Source organism: Gracilinanus agilis, chromosome 6 (genome assembly GCF_016433145.1).
Source record: "Gracilinanus agilis isolate LMUSP501 chromosome 6, AgileGrace, whole genome shotgun sequence".
NCBI lineage: Eukaryota > Metazoa > Chordata > Mammalia > Didelphimorphia > Didelphidae > Gracilinanus > Gracilinanus agilis.
The window spans coordinates 98,635,150-98,641,197 of NC_058135.1; the positions used below are offsets into that span (position 1 = coordinate 98,635,150).

The window sequence follows — 6,048 nt, forward strand, 5'->3', positions numbered from 1 at the left end:
CGAACCTTCTGTCTCAGAGTCAATACTAAGTGTTGGTTCCAAGGCAGAAGAACAATAAGAACTATGCAATTGGGGTTAAGTGACTTGCCCAGGGTCACATAGCTAGGAAGTATCTGAGGCCAGATTTGAACAACTACCTCTCTGCTCCAGGCCTGGTTCTCTATCCTCTCAACCACTGAACTTCTTTCCCTCTCTTGTTTTGCTTTTTCTAAAATTCTTACTGTCTGTCTTTGAACTGATACTAAGTATTGGTTCTAAACAGAAGAATGACAGACACTTAGGTGTCTCTAGGACAGATACTATGAGGATTAATGGAAAGAAACAGGATACTTATCCTAGAGAAGACAAAGGATGCAAATGATTGCTGCCCTCAGATATTTTTCAAAATAGCAAACTTTAGTGCTTGCTTTGGTAATACATACTAAAATTAGAATGCTACTGAGAAGTTTAGTGTGGCCCTTGTGCAAGGATTAAATGCAAATTCATGAAGCATTCAATATTTTTCCTCTTTTTGTGGTGGCAAAGGATTGGAAATTGAGGGGACGTTCATCAATTGGGGAATGGCTGAACAAATTGTGGCACATGTTGGTGATGGAATACTACTTTGCTGTAAGAAATGATGAACTGGAGGATTTCAGAAAACACAGGACTTACATGAACTGATACAGAGTGAAACGAGCAGAACCAAGAGAACATTGCACACAGTAACAGCAATATTGTGGAAAGATCAACTGTGGCAGACTTAGCTACTCTCAGCAATACAATGATCTCGGTCAGTTTTGAAGGGCTTATGACAAAGAATGCTATCCAATGCAGATCAAAGCATACGATGTTTCACTTTAGTTTATTTGTTTTTACTTGGGTGTTTTGATTTTATCTGAGCATTCTCATAAAATAAACAATATAGAAATATGTTTTGCATGATAATACATGTATAACTCATCAAATTGATTACCATGTCTAAGAAGGGGAAGGGAATGGGGAGAGAGACAATTTGGATCATTTAACTTCAGAAAATTTGTGTGGAAAATCGTTTCTACATATAATTGGCAAAATAAAGTATCTTTACAAATATACAGCAAACTGTATTAATCAGTCATTAAAAATAATGTAACTTATACTGTTTTCATGGAAGAGGATCCAGTCCTTGGAGCACTTGAAAGTGCTGCATTACTCCAATCCAGACAGAGGCTTAGTGGTGCCTCTGGGTATGCATAATAGAGAGGTTTTTCCTCCTACTTTGGAGCAAGCACAAGTATTCCCTGACTATTTTTTGTTGGCTTATTGCATGTTGATGAAATGTCTTATAATTGCCCGCTGAGCCAGGACTGAGTGTACATACACAAGTTTCAAGAAGACAATCTCTGGCTCTTTTCCCTGGCAGCTTTTAATGGAGGAGAAAGAGCTGTGAGTCTCCAGGTGGGGGAAAGGGCAGCAGCAGAGGCCACAGTGGCCTTGTCAACCCCCTCAGCTGTTATATGGCCATGAACACACCATGTCTCTGTTCTTTTTGCCTCTTGTATTTCCTCTTTCCTGATCATACATGACTGAGAGCTCAGATATGGAATTTGTCAGGTTGCAGAGAACCTTCAAAGTTTCACAAGGTTAGATGAGCTTTCAGAGGTCCAGTGCTTGGAGTTTGTAAGAGTGTCTCTTGGTACTCACAGCACCTCAGTCCAGGGAGTCGTCCACTGAGGAGATGCTACAGCAACAGAGACTTAGGATGCATATGGTTGCTGTTGACTAATCTCAACAAGGACTTATTATACCTTGAGGGGCCTGCTTGACCAGTCCCAACCAGGATCAAGTCCAGCTGATCCTGGAAAATGACCCATTTACCAGCTATACCACTTTCAGAAATAATCTTAATGGGGACTTTACAAAAAGAGAAAAAGACTTCCGGGGCAAGAAGATGCTTTGTCACACTTTGAGTCCACTTTCCCAAGGGAAGTATATATTCCTCAGTATTTATTTTAGGAAGAGAGGTGGAAGGGAAGGAAGATAAGGGGAACAAAAGTTTATTAGGCATTTACTCCATCAGACATTGTGCTAAGTGCTTTATAAATATTATCTCATTTGATTCTCATAACAACCTGAGAAGAAAGTGCTAATATGATTCCCATTTTACATGTGAAGAAATTGAGGCAGAGAGAGGTGAAGTGGATTATCTGAGGTGTGATTTGAACTCAGGTATTTCTGGGTCCAGATCCAGCATTCTTTTTATTATGCTATCCAGATACAGCAGCTATATTGGATTTTCATCCTTGCTATGCCTTTTCATTAAATATCCCTTTAAAAGGTTATTGATACCAACTGAATAATTCATACTGGAAAGAACTTTAGGTGTTGGCTTGTGCACAATAGGAATAGAAATCCAATTGCTCGGGGTTATCCCTAGAAACTTGAGGGAAGAATATGTCAGATATCCCCTGGAGACCCACCTTGACAGTACAAGTTGGGGTTGGGAAAGTAAGCCCAAGAAGCTTCCTTCACCCCAATTGTGGTGCCTTTTCTCTTTTAATTAAATCCTATTTATCCTGTTCATAATTTGTATTTATTCGTTTGCTTGTTGTCTCCCCTATTCAATTGTGAGCTCCATGATGGCAGGACTCTCTTTGATCTTTCTTTTTATCCCCAACCTTTCTATTCCCAGTGGCTGGCACTTAATAAGTGTTTGTTGACTAACATTGACTAGAGCTAAGAAATTATGGTAATAGAACATATATGGTTGACATTTGTTTTTATCTCTTTTAACAAAATATGGGTCAATGTAGGGGAAAGTGATTTATTCAGAAATAAAAAATATTTAAAAATAAAACATATAAAAAGCAATTTATTAACTAATAAAAATGTATTAACCAATTACTTAATGACTGGCACTATTCTAGAAAAAAGATCAAATTGAATCTGTCCTTGCCTTCAAGGAGTTTATCTATTGAAGGAAATAAGATTTAAGTATATACAGATGAGATACCAAATAAATGGAAGTATCTTTTGGATGGATAGAAGAGACACAATTAATCATGTCATTTTCACTGGACTCATATATACATATGGTCACATTATATATGTATACAATACACATATTCCATATAATTATTTACATTATTGTAATAGTTCATATATTTAATAAATCATTTAATGATAATATAATTATACAATCATATATTATATGTGTGAATTATATTTGTGTGTGTGTCTCAAGATTCTTGAAGTCAGTGACTATTTTTTTGAAATTTTTATTCCTAGTATCTGGCAAAAGAGCTTTCAGAATAGAAACTTTAATAAATGTTGAAAATTGAGTTGAATTGAAGACTGTCCTATGGAAAATCCCAACAGAAACCAATGCCAAATAGTTAAATAGGTGATCCTTCTTTTAGAAATTTCCTTATCAAGATTTTTTCTCTTTATAAAAGCAGCTTGCTATGAAATTTTTTAATTAATCTTGACTGCTTCCTGTTGCACTCCATCCACACCAGTTTCCCCAAAACACTGCTAAATAAGGTTTCTGTAGAAGGCATAATAGGCCATAGATGGTGATTAAGGTCTCCTGTGTTTATCTCACTTGTTCCTGAAGTCCCAGATTTCATTCCCAAGATGTTAATGAAGTATTAAGTTCTTTCTCTGATGGAATTCAAGGGAACAACTTCAACGGACCACTGGTGTTTAAAAAGAGATAAACCCAAGGGACAGTAGTTAAGTTCTGAAGTAGTTCCAAGATTGGAGGATACACTAACTGAGGAGACATCATTGGGAGCTGGTGGTGAAGAAGAGTGAATTTCTTTTCCTTTCCCCCCCAATTGGCCATGGTAGATCTCACATTCAACAGAGAAGAGAGAGAAATAAACCAGAGAGACATGTTTAGAGAAAGCCATCACTCAAGATAGGAAGCAGCTTCCAGCAATTGGAACACTGGCAGCAGCAGAGCAAGTTGGTTGTGGAAAGGATCAGACAATGGGAACCCAGTTAAGCAACCCATCCAACAGAGTATGTTACATTCAAGGGAAGATATATGAACACTGTGAAAAAAAGAAAGGACTTTTAGATGGAACTACAAAGAGTTCTGAGTTGCCTTTACTACAGAGAATTTCTTCCTTTGGAACATTCTACTTCATGTCTGCTTTTCCAAGAGGAGAATATCACATTCTTTCTCAATACTCTTTATTCAGCTGACAACTCCTAGAAATATTAAACAGTTATTGAAAGTTAGCCATACCAACCCCTTCTGCTTACAGGAGGAATTTCTTTCTGTTTAAGAACCCTGTTGACCAGGATGCATGGTCTCATTACCATGATAATGAAGAAATTTACCCATGTAATCTTAGATGGTTGGGGGAGAGAGAACACCCTTCTTTTCTCATGGATGCTAGGTATAGTTGTTGGGGAATGTGTCCCCAGCTTTATGGATGGGTGTTCTTTTGTAGTTTTTTACTGAGTGGTTGTAGTAAATGTCTTAGCTAAGAGCTATTTCTGTCTGAATGTTAATGGGAGGAACACTGATAAGTTATCATGGATTATAGTATTAGAAGTGTGGCTGCACAGAGATACTCTTAAACCTGAGAGCAGCAACGCCTGAATAAGGAGCACTATTTGGGGTAATAGGTGAGGGGAAGGAAGTACATACAATTTTAAAATTGATAATTCAAGTAATAAGGATTAGTATGATTTAGATTTCTACCCTATCTGTGTTTCTATGTTGAAACTTTTGATTGATTAATAATCTGGTAGTTAATAAAAATTAATCCTTTAAGAAGCTTGTATGTTGTCATTTATTGTCTCCCTACTAGAATCTGTTAATATAGAGAACCAAGTCAGTGATATTAAGTGATATAATTTTGAAAACGTTTGGGCATCTCCAGTTTTCTGTACTCCACATTCTCATCCTGTTCCCATTCCCTTTTCTTCTAATTTGTTTTAAGCCTGAAAAGATTAGTAAATGTTGAGAGACATTGGGGTATAGTAGAAAGAATGCTTATAATTTAACCTTTGAGGACTCATGGAGTCCTCTCCTTGTTTCTCTTTCATGATTATAAAATAGGATAATATGTAGGCAGTGAATTTCAACCTCTAAGTATCCTACAAATGTTACTTTTTATTATTATTGTTACATGCGACAACATCCTTGGAGTACTGAGAATTCAAGCAAAATCCACTGCCTAATTGATAGTAACTCAGGGAAGCAACTAGGAAATGGCTTGACCAATTGGTACTTTATCAATCTTATTGACATCTATATCAATTGGTTCACAAATGCTACCCTTCCATCTTCACTATCCTCACAAGGTCATGGAAAGAGCCCTGCATATGGTCTAAGAAGAAGGATGTGTTTGAATCCTATCTTTTTTCTTTACTAGCTATTGGACCACTGGCCAATTATTTAATCTCAGTGAGCTTCAGTTTCCCTCATCTATAGAATGGAGACCGTATTAGTATCTAGCTCGCAGGGTTGTTGTAAGGATCAAACAAAATAATACTTGAGAAATGCTTTTCAAATACTCAAAAATTATAAAGAACTTGAAAGAGTCACACTTTGAGTACTGGAATCCATGATACCGCAATAGTGTTCTTCCCTTAAAGTTATCCAGTAGACAGAAATAACTCTTAGCAAAGACATTTAGTATAATGGCATGGTAAAAACAGCTACAAACTACAACTGCATGTCAATTATAATTCTTAAAATACTTACAGTTGAATTCGTCTTAGTCATTATTTGACCATAGACATCTTTATTTCTGGTCACGTTTCAGTAAGTCCTCTGTACGACATTAGTTCACCTTTGTAGGACTGAAGATTATTTTCATAACTTGAACCATTTGAAGTTAATTATTCTTAATATCACTGATTTGACATCAAGAAACTTATATTAGAGGTACAATGGATAAAGCAGCAGGCCTGGAGTTGGGAGAACCTCGGGTTCAAATTTGACCTCAGACACTTCCTAGCTGTGTGACCCTGGATAACCCTGTTTGCCTAGTCTTTGCACCTCTTTCTTAGAATTATTACTAAGACAAAAAGTATTAAAACAACCTGTAAGCCTTTCTACAACTC

At 36.7% G+C, this 6,048-nt stretch overlaps 1 non-coding gene across 1 annotated transcript; it reads left to right on the forward strand.

Annotated features, from left to right (window-relative positions):
* The first annotated feature begins 402 nt into the window (after positions 1 to 402).
* LOC123253221 lies at positions 403 to 504 on the forward strand. The gene has a single exon (XR_006506591.1). It is a non-coding gene; the product is annotated as a U6 spliceosomal RNA (small nuclear RNA).
* The last annotated feature ends 5,544 nt before the right edge of the window (positions 505 to 6,048 follow it).